Below are 17588 nucleotides of genomic sequence, written 5' to 3' on the forward strand. Positions count from 1 at the left end.
TGGCTCAATCTAAGCTTCCACACGCCATCAAAGCGTGGGGTCCACACTCCAGATCACACATGTATTTAACCACCCACATTCTATTCTGATTTTGATTTCTCTGTGTCTCTAACACTGCTGCCCACAGGTTTCCAGAGGAGCATTTTGATATTTTCTTCCTGAATTAGGAACCATGAGAGCAATGAAATGAGGCATGGTGGATGGAAAACCAAAATAAAACCTCAATTTACTGATCAAGAATAGTTAGTTGAAGGAACAGCTTAGAGTGAGAACCTAGTGGGAGGTTCACAAGGAGGCACGTTAGCCACATTTGCTGGTTAGTTTCCTGCAGGAAGTAGTTTCCCCCCTCACCACCACCCCCTCTTCAGCCCCTGGTTCCCAGGAGAGACTTCCCTCTGAGCAGCACCAGACCACCCACCTGCACCTTCTCTGCTCATCAGCAAGGGGTGGGGGGTGGGGGGTAGAGGGCAACCACTGCTGTTTTGAGATGGGCATATCCCAAAAGGAAGAATGACCAGGCTGAGTGGAGGACAACGAGTTATTCTTCTCATATTGACCACCCAGCTAAGTCACCACCTCTCCAGGGATGGGATGAGTAAATGGGTTAAGGGCCATCTTCTCCCAGAGGCAGGAGGTTAAAGGAAGGGGGGCGGGGTGTACGGTGAGGAAATCGTGTAGAAGCAGTGAGTTAGGGGACTTTGAAAGGTTTACAAGAAGAGAAGCAGCAAGAAACCCAAATAGAGAAGCCATCCCACTGATGGCTACCTTCCCTTCAGCCCCTGTGGGAACATAGGTTCAAGTTTACCAACAAAGTGTGACCTTGTGCTTAATCATAAACATTTTTTTCTCCCCCTCAACCTCTATTTTCTACCTCGTTCTTGAAGCATAAATGAAAAGATAATGGAAAAGTTTTTGAAAATTGAGCGCAGCACATTTCTTTTTCCTTTGAACATAGCCATCTTTCCAGTAGATACTGTCTTCCTCCTCCCCTCTGGGCTCACACTTCATCACTTGTCTAGAAAGCCAGCTGTTTCCTAAACAGCCAATTTCCTTCTTTCAGGAGACTACATCTATGTGATTTTCTAGACACCATCTTGATATGCAGGTTTCTGATGTGATATTAATCTCTTGCAAAGAGATCCCATTAATACCCAAAGAACTTATATTAAATATAGAAGTATCTATCCACTATAATGTAATCTTTCTGAAGCAATACTTCTCTGGTGCACTTTAGAAACTTACTGTCTTTTTGCTTTAGCCTATAAATCTCAAATAATTGTCCTTTGTAAAATAACTATACTTAATGTTTGCTTGCCTTGATTTAAATGATAACCTTTGATGAACAGGACCACTACCAGTACCTTTAAAATATTTTTTTTTTCTGAAGAAAATATTTTTAAATGCCCTGTTTTGGCCTTGTTTGAGCTTCTTATCTGGTTTTTAGAAGACCTCACCTACTGTGCTTGGCATCTGACATTTGAAGGGTCTGTTGTGGAAAATCTCATCTGCCGTAAAGTCTTCCATACTGTTTCTAGAACTCTGGGTATCTGCTCAAACAGCTCTGTTTCAGCTGAGCAGATAAATGTACTGGCATCTGGGTGGAGAGCTTAATGTGGAATCAAGGATGGGGTTGGAAATTTATAAGAATGAGGAGTGGAACACATATAAATTAAGGAGATCCAGTTGCTAAGATAAGGTAGGAGAATGTGGCTAGTATAAGCACTTAATAGACTGGCCTTGTGTTCACTACGGTCTGGAAGATCAGACAGCTGCAAACATACTTTAAATAGGGTAAAGATGAAGTATGCACTTAAAGACTAAAGGAATTGCACAAATGTAGGCAATGACTCAGGGCACAAGTCCAGGCCCTTTCAGAAAGTGCTGTGAGACAAATAGAGCATGGACCTGGAGTTAAGACAGACCTAGTTTTGAAAGCTGGCTTTAACGCTTGATCACGGTAGAGCCATAGAAATTTAATTTCTCCTAGACACAGTTTCTTACCTGCACATCTCCCATATTGGGTCTTCTGGCCCTTGAGATCAAGGTAAGATTGACTCAAATTTCCATTCACACCCTGTGAAAATCCAAATCAACTCTTCACATATTTATTAAATACTGTCCTTAAGTTGGGGAAGGAGCGGGATTTCTGGAGTGTGAGTGTGGGTGTCAGTGGCAGGACCGGCTTAAGAGTTGGTCTCGTGGTTACCCTCTCTGAAGGTGTCTACTTCCATGGGGTTAGTTCAGCTTGTCAGTTATCGTGTGACAATTACGCACTGTCAGTGGAGCCATTAACAATGACTTCCTTTAGTTTCAGCAAAATAATTAATTAATATACCTACAGCTCTACACTTCTATGAGTAGAGTTGGTTTTAATTCAAGTTTGGGAAATATTGTACTTCTATAATAGCAAGTGCAGGTGGCTGCAAAGAAAACACTATTAGCCCTAAGATCCTCCCCTCCAGTGGGGGAATTTTCATAGGCTGCCCAAACTCATGTTTTATCTCAGCCTCATGCCATCCCACTGGCTTCTTTCTCTCCTCCCTTCTACTCCTTAATTGGCCGAGGGACCCACATTCTTCTCTCCAGAACACCTGGAGCAGTTCATTTCTCTCTAGTGTCAGCCTCTGAGGATGGCTTTCAACCATCTTCACTTCCAAACACGCACAAGGGCTCTGCAGAACAGTGGGAATCATTCATGGAGCAGGACCTAGTCTGTCTAGAAGGCAATTCATTCATTCATTCATTCATTCATTCAGCAAAAACCTAGTAAACCCCAGGAGGAAGCACTAAACACTGTTCTGGGTTCCAGGCATCCATTAGAAAAAGAGGGAGACAAAAATCTCTGCCTGCACTGAATTTATGTTCTAGTTAGGTTAAATGGACAATTAGCAAAATCATTAAGCATATAGTATATTAGGTGGTGAAAAGAGACCTAGGAAAAATAAGCACGGGAGGACAGGGGTGGCAGTTTTAAGCAGAATGGCCATGGTAAGCCATCTGAGAAAATGACATTTGACCAGAGAGCTGGAGGAGGTACAGTGAGTTGCAGATTATTCCTGGCTTACATTGTAAGCAGAAATGGAGAAAATACCCATCTTGTATAGTTGTAGGATCAAATGAAACAATGTATGAAAAGTTCCTGTCAGAAGACCAGTTATTAATTAGTACGTAGCTAGCATGGCCCAAGTTTTAGTCAGCTTATTATACAGATTGGTGCCATTGAGTACAGTATCTTCCCGCCCCAAGGCTATTTTAACTGACATTACTTAAAATAATATTAAATATTCAACTTCTCAGTCTCACTAGCCATAGTTCAAGTTCGCCATAGCCCCATGTGGCTAGTGGCTGCTGTTTTGCACAGTGCAGACATAGAACGTCTCCATCATTATAGAAGATTCTATCGGATAGTGCTAAATAGAATGTCTAACGTTGATAAGCCAAGAAAAATATCAAGCCTCTAGGCTGAGGACAACAGGAGGCAAATGCTCCCACTACTAGAGAGATGACAGCATGGACACTTCCATGCAGGACACACTGAAGGTTGCCAAACTTGCCCCTTAACCACCACCTCTGGTTTCCAGCTTAGATAAGAGAAAGTTTATGATTCATTGGGGGATTAGATTCTTTCAAGTGACTTCATGAAAGTAGAGGGTGCTGTGGGAAGCTGCGGGGGCGGCTTCTACTCCTAAAGTCAAGAGAAGGGACGCCAAGGGCACCTTGAACAGAGATGGGGTTGTCTCCCGGAAAGGGAGGCTGACCTGTCGCTCCTGGGGGTGCGTCTGAGCTAGAAAAACTTGTATGTCCCCCTTTGCTGCTCTCAGAGGCGAGTTAAGAAAGGGTTCTTGGGTGAATCTGATGTGTTCATAGGAATTTGAAAGAGAGTCTGTGTGAAGGGAGATGTGCCTGCTTCTCAATGTAGAAGTCTAGCGGGGGGGTGCTGCCTGTGGGAACAGGCTGGGGAGAGACAGCAGCAGGGCAAGAGCCTGCCCTGTCACTTCTGGCCACCACACAGGGACCCACAATGGTGCCAGCTGTGTATCTTAGCCCGTAGGGAGGCTAAGGCCATATATGGACCTGCCTTTATGACAAGGGACAAAGTCTACATGTGGTGAAGAGCAGTGCCTGGGCGGAACTAGCCAGATGTCAGTTGGAAGGAGCCTCACCCAAGTCTCTGTGGAGGATGAGGAGCCCACAGATAGGTCCCCCGTCTGGTTATCTGCCTTGACAAAAGGTCAACAGCAAAGCGAGAACTCTAAACAGGAGCAGATGCTGAGGGGAAATGCAGAGCCTGGCGGTGAAGGAAGAGGCTGTGTCCCGTCCACCCGGGGCCCATCCCAGAGCTTGAAGTCAAGCAGGGGGTGTCAGTTCACAAAACAGGGGGAGCCCGGCTGCAGGCCACCGGCCCCTTGCCTCTTCCACCGGCGGTGGGTGCTCCTGGGGCTCAGTGCATGGCCCAGGGCCGCCAGAGCTGCGGTTTCAAAAGAGGCCAGACTGCTGGGTTTTTGTGTGAAACGACTGGATTTTTAAAAACAATATATGCTTCCAGCAGGTTCTGTTCTGGGCTTTTGAATACCTGAAAATAAAACCATTCTTGGGCTCAGAAACGGTGGTAAGGTTTTGGGATTGACCCAAGCTACCACCAGGGGGTAGGGAAGAGACATGGACAGAGCATCAGAAGTGGTAGAAGAAAAACCAAACCATTACTGAATCGTGTCTGACTTTGGCCCCTTGCACACAGCAGCTGCGTCTGTAACTACCGGGCTGTTTTCTTTCAGGCTCCAGCATATCCTGTGGCACTGAGGCATTTGCTAGTAAAACACAGACATTTTCTTCTCTTTTTCCTATTTAAGTCTTGTGGTCTGACATTTCTGTCTTTCTTTCAGAAAAATGACTTCCAAAGTTCACTTTTTTGGGGGCGCCTGGGTGGCTCAGTCAGTTAAGCGCCCAACTTTGCCTCAGGTCATGGTCTCATGGCTGGTGTGTTTGTGGCCCGTGTCGGGCTCTGTGCTGACAGCTCAGAACCTGGAGCCTGCTTCGGATTCTGTGTCTCCCCCTCTCTGTGGCCCTTCCCAGCTCATGCTCTGTCTCTCTCTCTCAAAAATAAATAAATATTTTAAAAAATAATAAAAATAAAATTACTTTACAATGAAGTGCCATTCTGTGTTCTTCCTGTGGATCCCCACCATCAAGCAGGGCATCTAGGGTATCCGAGGTATGGCCACAGATTCTTCTGGCACTCCTCCCAGTATTAGGTGTGTTCAGTGTCTCCTCTCTTTGAAGCTGGGTGGGCTTGTGACTGCTTTGAACAATAGATACACAGCATGGAAGTGATTCTTTGTGACTTTTGGGCCTAGGTCACAAAAAACCATGCAGTTTCCATTTAAGAAAAGAAAAAAAAAAAAAGAAAATTTCTAGAACACTTGGTCTTGGAGCCCTCAGTCATCATTAACAAGCCCAACAACAGTGAGGCCATCAGGCTGTAAGAAAGCCCAAGTCACAGAGAAAGGTCATGTGTGGACACTCCCATTAACAGTACCAGCAGAGCCCAGCCCTCAAGCCGTTTCAGGCTCAGTGCCAGATTATGTGAGTAAAGAAGCTTCCATTATCATTTAAGCCATGCCCAGCTGTTTGAGTCTGTCCAGCTGAGGCCTCAGCTATCATGGAACAGAGATAAACCATCCATGTCCCTGATTCACAGAATCCATGAGTATAGAAAAAAATATAGTTATGCCCCGAAATTTTGGGGATAGTTTATTACATAGCAATAGAAAACCAGGACACTAGAGCATTTTGACTCTAGACTCCAAACGCCTTCTTCTTTCCATTTGCATGTCTAATAATCACTGCAAACTTAATACACCCCAAAGAGACTTTGGAATACTCTTTCCTGACCCAAGCCCTACTCTCCTTTCTGGCCATTTCCATCTTAGCAAATTATACCATTGCTCAAGGCAAAATCCTTGGAATCATCTCTCATTTCTCCCTTAACTTGGATTTTTAAATCCAATCCACCAGCAATGCCTGTTGGTTTGACCACAAAACACAGCTTTAATTTAACGGAGTGGCAAACCAGAGCTTTAATCCCACTGAGTGGTCTCCATGCTTGATGCCAGCATCTCATCTGAGCCATTTCCTCCACGGAGCCTCTAAGATGCCTTCATACTGTTCTCTTGGTTTTCCTCTTGCCCCTTTGAATTCCATTCTACACAAAGGAAAGGGATTGACTTTCAGGACATGGGAACAGGTCGTGTCTCCCTTCTGCTCAAAACACATCAGTGGCTTCCCTTTTGTAAAAAAAAAAAAAAAAAAAACTTAAATTAAATAAGCTACAAATTCCTCTCTGTGGCTCTCCATCTTTCCTATCCCACCAATTACATTTCACATCACTCCTCTCCTTTGTTTTTCTCTTCCAGTCAGACCCCTTCCCTGTTCCTTCGATGTGCCAAAGTTGTCCTTTGTCCCCTATGCAGCACTTGAAAAGGAGCTGACCTCAGGTGACCACCCAACTCCCACCAGCAAAGGTGGTTGAAAAGGCTGAGAGGAGCATTTTAAGGAAGTTAGAGAATCACGTTAGAAAAAAAGCGGTTATGGTGTGAAGACTCTAAGCTTAAGCTTACGGAGAGGTCCTATGAGAAGTTCCCTAGAGAAGCCTTGACCTGAGTCACCTAGAGTTTGGGGAACACAAGGGACTGGTGCCTAGCTCATGAAAATAAAAAGCAAAAACAAGATGAGAGGTGGATGGAACATCATGGCTGTAGAATAGAGAGCCACATTTGAGAAGAAGAGGAATTAAGAATGATGTAGGAGTCCAGCCACTCAGTGTGGAATCCAAAGGGATCCTAGACAAGGGCACTTGGGTGGCTCAGTCGGTTGAGTGTCTGACTTTGACTCAGGTCATGATCTTGAGGTTTGTGGGTTCAAGCCCTGCATTGGGCTCTGTGCTGACAGCTCAGAGTCTGGAGGCTGCTTTGGATTCTGTGTCTCTGTCTCTCTCTGCCCCTTCCCTGCTTATGCTGTCTCTCTCTCAAAAGTAAACATAATTTTTTTTTTTTTTTTTTACAAGAAGGCTTCTGCCAGGCAGTGAGGCAGCTTTGAAAAGAAGAGACTGAGATTTACTCTCATGTGCAGAGGCTGAGGAGGAATTACAAGTAGCCAAGCAGTGGAGATTTAAATGAAGAGCAGGAAGCTGGGAGAGAGGCTTGGGGAAGAGTGCTCTATGCCAAGGCAGTTGCAGGTGGAAAAGCTGAGGGACAAGGAGAGCCTCATTTATCTGTATAACTGAAAGGCGGTTAGCGTGATTGAATGTGAGGTGTATACGGGCAGGTGGTGACTGCTCCAGGTTGGAGAAGTGGTGTGAGATGAACAGGGAGAAGTGACAGAAGAGTCCAGATTTTCTTAGGTATATTGTGAAGTTTGCAATACATCTTAAAGACAGTGGAAATTTTGAAAGTCTTGATATGACCAGTCTTGTGTTTTAGGGAGTTTGCTTTGGCTATAGTGAGGAGAATGGCTTGCAGCATGAAAGAGTGGTGTTGAGGAGGTCAGTAATAGACAGTGGTGACAGTCAGACAAGAGATTGGACTGGGTGACAGTGCCAGCAGGAAAGTAAAAGGTAGCGAGATTCATGAAACATTTTGGAAAGAGTTTACTGATTTCAGGTAAGGAGACAGACTGGTAAAAAAGAATCATGGACAATGGTGATCAGATTTCTTTCTTGATAATGGTGTAGAAGACATTGGGATTCAATAAAGTGGGGAACACAAGATCAAGTCAGGTTTGAGGAGCAGATGCAGCATTCAATGATGAATGTATCCAGCACATGAAAGACAAAGTGTGCCTGTAAGTGGAGATGTCTGTTTGGTAGTTGATATATAAGACTGGGCTCAGGAGGAAGATTTGTGTCAAAGCTTCCCATTTATGCCATTAACATATGGTCCACTTTTTTTAAAAAACTTTATTCTTTACAGTATTTATTTATTTAGAGATTGGAGAAGAGGCAGAGAGAGAGAATCCCAAAGTGACTCTGCACTGTCAGTGCAGAGTCCAACATGGGCTTGAACTCAAGAACAGAGAGATTATGACCTGAGACGAAATCAAGAGTTGGATGTTTAACCGACCAAGCCACCCAGGCACCCCAATAAATGGTCCACTTTTGAAGCCATGTGTGTGGATAGTCCAAGGCAGAGCCCAAAGTAAGATTGATGGTTAAGAAAGAAGAACCCACAAAGGAAATTAGAAGGAGCACCAGAGGAGAAGGAAAATCAGAAGACAAGAATAATATGGAAGAGAGGTGTTAGGAAGGACTGGATATTTCACTGGTGATGAGGTGTTCAGGGTGAGCTTGGCCATGATTAAGGGGGGGCTAAGGGACTTGGTAAGTGGGAGGCAGAAAAGCAAAAACAGTGTGTGTAGGAACACTTGATCTGCTATCACCAACAAATGTGTGAAAAGATCTTCAAACACAACTAATTAACAGATGAAGCTGAGACAAAACTAAGGTTTTACAGTCAAGGATTTAAAAGATTATCAAAACTTAATGTCAACAAGTATGTTGAACATGAAGAATGAACACTATCAGTTGAGAGGTAAATTGATGCAAACTAACTAGTGGTGGCTTGACAACATGTAAAGATTTATTCACAAGATTGTTCAAGATCTTCTGATCTAGTTGGAGAAATATGGCTGAAACTGAATTTGATGGTGATGTTATGATAGAAAGGTATCTTATAGGTAGGAGACTCTTGATAAAATAGGTTTGTTTTTCTCAATTTATTTTTTATTACAGTAAAACATGTATAACATACAATTTAGAGAGAGAATTTTTTTTTAATATTTTTATTTATTTCTAGGAGAGAGAGAGACAGCGTGAGCAGGGGAGAGTCAGAGAGAGAGAGGGAGTCACAGACTGAAACAGGCTCCAGGCTCTGAGCTGGCAGTCAGCACAGACCCCGACGCGGGGCTCGAACCCACGAACCGCGAGATCATGACCTAAGCGAAAGTCGGACGCTTAACCGACTAAGACATCCAGGCTCCCCTAGAGAGAGAATCTTAAGAAGGCTCTATGCTCAGCATGGAGCCCCAGGATTCCCTGGGGCCATAACCTGAGCTGATCAAGCATCAGACACTCAACCAATTGAGCCACGGGGTGCCCCTAAAGCAGTGTGTTTTTTAACATAATTTTTAATTCCTCTTCAGCTTTTATGTGAATTTATCTTACATAATAGTTCAACACAGTAGCTAGATAGAAATGATGAAGTGAGCAGTTTTTCTATTTATCACAATAAATAGCTAGAAAATATCCAGATAAAAACTTTACCATGTATAATAATGAAAACAAAATAGCCATTTCTAGCCATAATTCTCATGAGGAATTGCTGAAACTTATTTAAAATAAATTGGAAAGCTCTTTTTGAAATGGAAAACATAAATAAATGGAGAGCTGTATTACCTTTCCAAGTGGGGAGGAGTTGTATTAGTGAGCGTGGGCTTCCGTAACAAAACACCACAGACTGCGTGGCTTAAACAACAGAAGTTTATTTTCTTGAGGTTCTGAAGGCTGGAGACCAAGGTACCAATAGGGTTGGTTTCTGGAGAAGCTTCTTTCCCTGACTTGTAGACAGCTACCATCTTGCTGTCCCTTCACATGGACTTCCCTCCGTATGCTCCCAGAGAGAGATTTCTGCTGTCTTTTCTTCTTCTACGACTCTGACAGCAGCCCTATGGGATTAGAGCCCCACTCTTAGGAACTCATTTAACCTTAGTCACCTCCCTTAAGGCCCTATGTCCAAATACACTCCCATTGGCAGTTAGGGTTTCAAAATATGAATTTTGAGGGGACACAATTCAGTCCAGGCAAAGGGTAAATGTGAAGATGCTGTCCAAATACAGGAATTTGCAATCAAAATACTAATAAGATTTTTGTGTGTTTGGCAGGGTCAGAGAACTTCAAAAAAATTATTCTTCCCTCCAATTGAAAGGCTAAATGCTTTAAAATAGTACAGGATATTCTGAATTTAAAAAAGAAATAAGGATAAGGTGAGGTTGGGAAGATTATTCACACCATGTATTGAAATATATCATAAAGTTTCATGAATTAAAACTGTAGAGATAGTGGGGCACCTGGGTGGCTCAGTTGGTTAAGGTCTCACTGTTGGTTTCGGCTCAGGTCATGATCTCATGAATTCAAGCCCCACATTGGGCTTTGTGCTGACAGTGCAGAGCCTGCTTGGGATTCTCTCTCTCCCTCTCTCTCTGCCCCTCCCATACTCACTCTCTCTGTCTCTCTCTCTCAAAAATAAGTAAACTTAAAAAAAAACTTTAAAAAAAACATAGAGATGGGTTGAGGTTAGAATCTCAATAGAACAGAATAGCCATCCTTGAATATTCACTTTTAAATACATGTATTTAAATATATTTATGTATCATATATAATGCTATATTATGTATAATTAATTATATATAATCATACTTCTAATATTTGTAAGATAATATAATATATAAAATATATATTACATATATTTATAAATATATATAAACATATACATTATACACATGAAATAAATATCTCACTGTTTAATAGTTTAAAATATATATTTAAATCTTCAGGAAAGAAGAATTTTACATTTTGTGAGTGTATGTGTGTCATAAATGATGCTAGAAACTGAGGAAAAATTCCTTACTTCACTTTATCATCAAAACCAAATTCCAGATCTATTATACTTAAATAATAAATCAAATCGTGGAAAGATAAATTGTAAGTGAATCTTTACCAAACATTTGACCATGCCAGTATTCTGTAAACTTAGAAGTAATGGAGGTAAAAGTATATGGAAGATACATTTTAGTAGATAAAAGTCAAAACTTCTGTATATTTGAAAAGGAGAAAGAAAAAATAATAAAAAATGTTTGCTGCCTTGTATGAAAGATGTCATGATGGCATATGAGGAAACATCCTAATTTATCATCAGGAAGTTCCCTTTTCATGGGCTAGATGCTGTGTGATTACTTACTGTCTTTCTCTCTGAATTATGTAAAATATACGTGAATCAAAGGGCATGTGTGTCTATGCGTGTGCCCGCATGTATGTATAGAGGTGTCTGCGTGAGTATGTGTGTGAGAATAATTTGCATAATTTGCTCTTTAAAAGTCTGATCACATATTATTTTCTCCTGAAAACTGTTCTTTTTTTTTTTTTTTTTTTTTTTTTAAGTAGGTTTCACACGTAGCATGGAGCCCAATGCAGGCTTGAACTCACATCCTTGAGATCAAGACCTGGGCTGAGATCAAGAGTCAGATGCTTAACCGACTGAGCCACCCAGGCGCCCGTCTTCTGCAAAACTGTTTTGAGGACCACCACGTCTTACCCAGGTTGCAGTGTCAGGCTAGGAGGATCAGGACTCCAGGGGTCGGGGGTGGGGGGTGCACGTGAGCTGAGTTCACGAAGACCAGGTCCTGTTTCCTCCTAGGATATCTGTTGTTGCTAAATTCTTTTCCTTCTCATCTTCTCACTTCCACTGCCTCTACTAGCCCTTTGCAATTCGTCCCCTCCCTTCGGCTCTTCTCTTAACTTCTCTGCTGGAGTGACCGTTCCTGGGCGATGAACTGAAGCTCTCTCCTGGACTCAGGGAGAGGGAAGGCTCACCACTGTGGTCATGCTGTATTTTCTGCCGTTTTCTCCATGAATGGAGACAGGAAGGGAGCTTCACTAGTACAAGTGAGAACTAACGTGGCAGCAAGATTTATAACAGTCTCCCAAGTAAAAGCTAAAGGGCTAGTATTCTTCCTGTATAAACACTTGGCAAAACTCAGTAAAAAGAACACCAGACTTTGAAGGATGAACAAACAATACACACAAACAGGAAATGTACAAAAGAAACCAGGGATCCTCAACAAGCATAAATTCAAGGACTCTGGAATTCAAGGAGCCAGGGAGCAGAGGTTAAAAACCTGCCTTCTTGTTACCTACGTATCTTTGGGCAAGCTGTTCTTTCTATATCTCAGTTACCTCATCTATAAAATGGGGATGGGGATGGTAATAAAAATAATAATAACAGTATTAAAAATAACACCTACCTCACATGATTGTCTTAAGTACCAAATGATTTTATAAGCGTAAAGCTCTTAGATTATCCCTGGCATATATACTATTTAAGTGATACAGATGATGAAGACTTTTATTATCACATTTGAAATGTAAAAAATGCTAAGTAGAAAAACAGTAGATGGGGGGGTACCTGGGTGGCTCAGTCGGTTGAGCATCTGACTTCGGCTCAGGTCGTGATCTTGCAGTCGACGAGCTCAAGCCTCACAAGGGCTCTATGCTGACAGCTCAGAGCCAGGAGCCTGTTTCAAATTCTGTGTTTCCTTCTCTCTCTGCCCCTCCCCTGCTCATGCTCTGCCTCTCAAAAATATATAAAAGTTAAAAAAAAATTTAAAAAAAAGAAAGAAAAACAATAGATGGCACTTTTCTGTTAAATTAGAAAACGTGGAAATAATGAGGGGTGGTGAAATTGGCACTCTCACACAGCAGGTAGGATTTAAAATATTAACGTATATACTAACATACATATTTATATATACATTAACATATATGAAACATAGTGAAATAGTACACAGTCATAAAGAAGATGAGATACTGCCATTTGTAACAACATGGATGGACCTAGAGGGTATTATATTAAATGAAATAAGTCACATTGAGAAAGACAAATACCATATGGTTTCACTCATGAGAAGAATCTAAAAAACAAAATCATTGAATAAAAGGACAACAAGCAGGTTAGACCTACAAATACAGAGAACAATCTGATACCTGGTGATTGCCAGAGGGAAGGGGGGTAGAAGGGTGGCAAAAATCGGTGAAGGGTAGAGGGAGGTACAAGCTTCCAGTTATGGAATGAGTAAGTCACAGGGATAAAAGGTGCCACATAAGGAATAAAATCAGTGACATTGTATTAGTGTCATATGGTGACAGATGTTGGCCTCACTTGTGAGCACACAGCATAATGTACAGAGAAGTCACATGCATTACTCTGTTGTACACCTGAAACTAATCCAGCACTGTGTTAAAAGTGATAAAAGACATTTTAAATAAAAAGAAATTTAAAAAGCTTTTGTGCTTTGGGAGAGCAATTTGTTATTTAAAACACCTTTAATTAGAGATAACCTTTGACCCAGGAATGGTACTCCTAGGAATCCATTTCGAGGAATAATCCTAAAAATTACTTTATGTACCAAGGCGTTCATTGGAACGTTATTTACCCCAGTAAATAGTTGTGAATAAACCTTTAGAAATGGAAAAACGGAAATCTTTATACATAGACTCAAAGCTATGATTTATTGAGGGCGTATCCTGTGTCAGACACTATGTTCAGTGCCTTTCATGCATTTTTTTCCACTTAATCTTCACAATAACTTCAAAAGGCAGATGCTATTTTTATCCAGTTTTAGGAGTTTTGCTCAGCTAATAAACTGTTTATGAGAAACATAGAATAACATGAGAAATGCTCTTGGCAAATGCACTTATCTGTGCAGTATTATTATAATCAAGCATATTAAAATCTTGCCGTGAATAAAAACATACTGAAAAGAAGTCCATCAAAGGTGAGCATTTGTTCTTATTTATTCAACTTTTCTTTTGTCAGTACACATGAATCTTCTTTTTTTAAGTTTATTTTATTTTTCAGAGAGAGAGTGTGCAAGCAGGGGAGGGGCAGAGAGAGAGAGAGGGAGGCAGAGGATCTGAAGTGGGCTCTGCGCTGACAGCAGTGAGCCCGATACGGGGCTTGAACTCATGAACTGCGAGATCATGACCTGAGCCAAAATCAAAGAGTCAAACGATTGAGCCACCCAGGCACCCCAGTACGCATGAATCTAAAGACAATAATCACCACTGCAATAAAACTATCAAATATGATTTTGTTTTTTTTTATTTTTTCAAATAAAAAAAATTTAAGCTTATTTATTTTGAGAGAGAGTGAGCGAGCAAGCATGAGTGTGGAGGGGGGGAGAGAGAGAGACAGAGAGAGAGAGAATACCAAGCAGGCTCCACACTGTTAGCATAGAGCCTGACGTGGGGCTCGATCTCATGAACTGTGAGATCATGATCTGAGCCAAAATGAAGAGTCAAGACGGTTAACCAACTGATCCACCAAGGCGCCTGTCAAACACTATTTTATAGAACAAAAACCTGGGAGAGAAAAATGTAAGGGTATGTCAGCCAGAAATCTAAAAGCAAGAAGTTAAGTTTCATTCAGCTGAAACCCCAAACCCTGACAGTGGCCTCCCTGGTCAGCCATGATGGGCTTTCCCCTTCTCTCTGGTCTCATCCTCTATCCCTCATCCTCTCTTGGCTCCCCTGTTCCCAAAGGCTCTTCTCTCTCAACATGCCAGGTGCTGTGAGTCCACGGGGCTTTAGTTCAAGTGGTCCTTCCTCCTGGAAAAACCATTTTTCTCGCAGATGCCTCTAATCCCCTTCCAGATGACATTTGTCCGGTGCCATGTTTTCAGTGAGGGTCCCCTACCTAAGACTGCATCCTACCTTTTTCCAATTGTCCTATCTCTAGCCCCCCATCCTTCTCTTAATTTTCTCTTTCCAGAGTACCTGTCACCTTCCACCATACCAGAGATTGAGCTTATTTCCTTCGTCTCGTGTTCATTATCTGTCTCACTCAAGGAGAATGTAAGCTTTCAAGGGCAGGAGATTTGAGTGATCCGTGCTGTGCCTCAGGTACCCCGGACAATGGCTGGAACATAGGAGAATCTCCAAAAATGTTTGTTGAATGTTACTGATGGTGGTGTCCTGGAGGAGAGGAAGGGGGAAGAGGGGGTGAAACGATTCCTCAGGTAGGCTCTAGGCAGTGTGAGCAGTGGCTTGCTTCTAAAGCGATTAGAGCAGCTCTTGTGCCATTTCACTTTACCAGTATTGCTGATCCTGTGGGACCTGCCTCGCCAAGAATTGGGTAAAGGTTCTGCAGCTGTGGTATTATATGGCTTGCTTCATTTGGGTTTCATTTTGCTTACAAGTCAATCAGTGGCTTGCAGTGACGTTAGCGTGAGGAAAGGTCCATACTAGTCTACTTTGGAATACTAGTCTCCTCCCTGTAACTCTTTTATTTTTCTGGCTTTGTCAGAGCTCGCTGCACATTATCTCTCTTTCTTTCCCAACTATAGATGGCAGCACACGACTATCTACAATCAGATAGGCTGAGTTTGTAAGTCAGAGCTGTTGGTCAGGAGAGAGCAGCTAATGAGTAATCAGTCCAAGCTGAATGGCAAATTAATGTCTTCATTAAGTGAACTCACCGGCTTCCTTTATAAACAAGGTCAGAGTATTTATAAGCTGGTGCATTTCATAAAGCAAAATCCATCTACGCTAATGTAAGCTCGCTATGGAACCCATGATTTATCTGCAGGGAGCATATGCAGAATCTCACTTGGAAACCATCGTTAGTAGGGGCTGGTACCATTCCGATGCAATCATTAATAAAAGTCACCTTTGCTACGTAGCCTCATTTTTCTCACATAAGGTAAATGAAAAAGCGATTGCTTTAAGCAGAAGCCACTCATATGAGATGATATTGGGTGGCCTGTTCCAAATTGAGTTCTTAGTAATAAAAATGAAGTGTGATCCTTATCAATCAAAGACGTCTAACACGTAGGTTAGACAAGAACTTATTTAACATTTAGGGTGCACCGGTATAAATTTGATTGTTTGCTGTAAGCATTTGACATGCTTAATTTTGCAATCATCATCACCGCGTGAAAAGTTTGGAAACTCTTGTCACAAAGTGACCAGGTGTCAGAGACTTGGGGAATTCCTGCTATACAAAGATATATAAAGCAAAATGTAGGTATGAGTTGTCTGTCAAATAGCTTTGTGCATTTTAAGTTTTCTAGAAACCACACTGAAAAAAAAAGTAAAAAGAAAGAGGTGATGTTACTCTTAATTCTGCGTTATATTTCATTTAACATCATAATTCATTTAACAACATAATACATCATCAAATACTTAGCAGGTAATCAATATAAAGATTATTGAGATATTGTACGTTCTTTTTTTTTACACGGAGTATTTGATATCTGGTGTCTATATGATACCTACAGCTCATGTCAGTGCAGACTAGCCGCATTTCAAGTGCTCAATTTCCATGTGTGGCCTCACTGTCGTGTCCAGCTCACTTCTGAAGACTTAAGTACGTATTATGGTTTGAAATGTATTTCTCCAAAATCCATATATCGAAGGTCCAATTTCTCATACCTCAGAATGTGACCTTATCTGGAGATAGGGTCTTTATTTTTAATAACGTTTATTTATTTATTTTGAGAGAGAGCACACAAGAGTGAGAGGGGAAGGGGCAGAGAGAGAGAGGGAGAGAGAATCCCAAGCAGAACTCCATGTTGTCAGCACAGAGCCTGACATGAGACTGGATCTCATGAATGGTGAGATCATGACCTGAGCTGAAATCAAGGGTCAGATGTTCAACCAACTGACCCACCCAGGCGCCCCTAGAGATAGGGTCTTAACCAAGGTAAAATAGGTCATTGGAGTGGACTCTTATCTAATATGACTAATATCCTTGTCAAATGTGGAGATAGACTGACACAGGGTGGACAGAGATCGGGGTGAGGTGTCCATAGGCCAAAGATTGCCTGAGACTGAGCAGTCATCCAGAGGCTGGAGGAAAAGCCCAGAGCAGATTCTCTCTCGCAGCCCTCAGAAGGAACACACCCTGCTGTCCCCTTGAGTTTGGACGTCTAGCCTCCAGAATTGGGAAGCAATGAATTTTTGGGTTTTAAGCCACCCACTTTGTGGTACTTGGCTATATCAGCGCAAGGAAACAAATCCAGTTCCTTTCCTTGTTGTCGCAACTTTATTCCAGAAATCTGTAGCTTTCCTTTCTTGCCTGGAATCTTTTCTCCGCCTCATCCTGTACCTTCTGTGCTGTCTCTCAGCAGGTTCCCCGAGAGCCTTCCTCCATGGCCGACAGGCCAGTGGGGCGTTTCCACAGCAGAAGCACGAGAAGACTGACTCGTTTCCGACTCCTGCCCAGGGTAGTACCGTCCGCTGTGCTGTCCTCTGGAGCTGCTGAAGCGTGGGCAAGTGCTGGCCAACCGAGAAAGAGATTTGAAGCTGTAAATAACTGTGTAGCTGAGAAGGGGTATTTTGTGTATCTTACTTGCACTCAAAGATGGGATTGTTGGAGGAGAGAGGGCAAGATGGCGGAGAAGTAAGGAGCTCCGTACTTGCACTCGCGCCCATACATCACACAGAAAAGATCTGAAGACATTGGAAGCCTTACAAAACCTGAGAGATTGGGAGAAAAAAGACGCAGAATCCACTGAGAGAGCCTTCTAACGTGACTGCGAACCGGGGAAGATAAAATCGGGCCGGGATCGGAGACTCCAGGGTGGGAGGCGATCCCCCTCTACCCTCTACGGGGAGTGAGAGGGGAAAAGGAGAGAGTCCGAAACAGAAAAACCTCCGCACGGGGGAGAAAAACCTCCGTTGGAAAGACCGTACTTGCCAAATACCTGCACACCAGGTCCCCTCGCGCCAACTGGTCCTGGAGGGGGCTGAGCAAACAAAC

Source organism: Hyaena hyaena, unplaced genomic scaffold (genome assembly GCF_003009895.1).
Source record: "Hyaena hyaena isolate Hyena2069 unplaced genomic scaffold, ASM300989v1 scaffold_122, whole genome shotgun sequence".
NCBI lineage: Eukaryota > Metazoa > Chordata > Mammalia > Carnivora > Hyaenidae > Hyaena > Hyaena hyaena.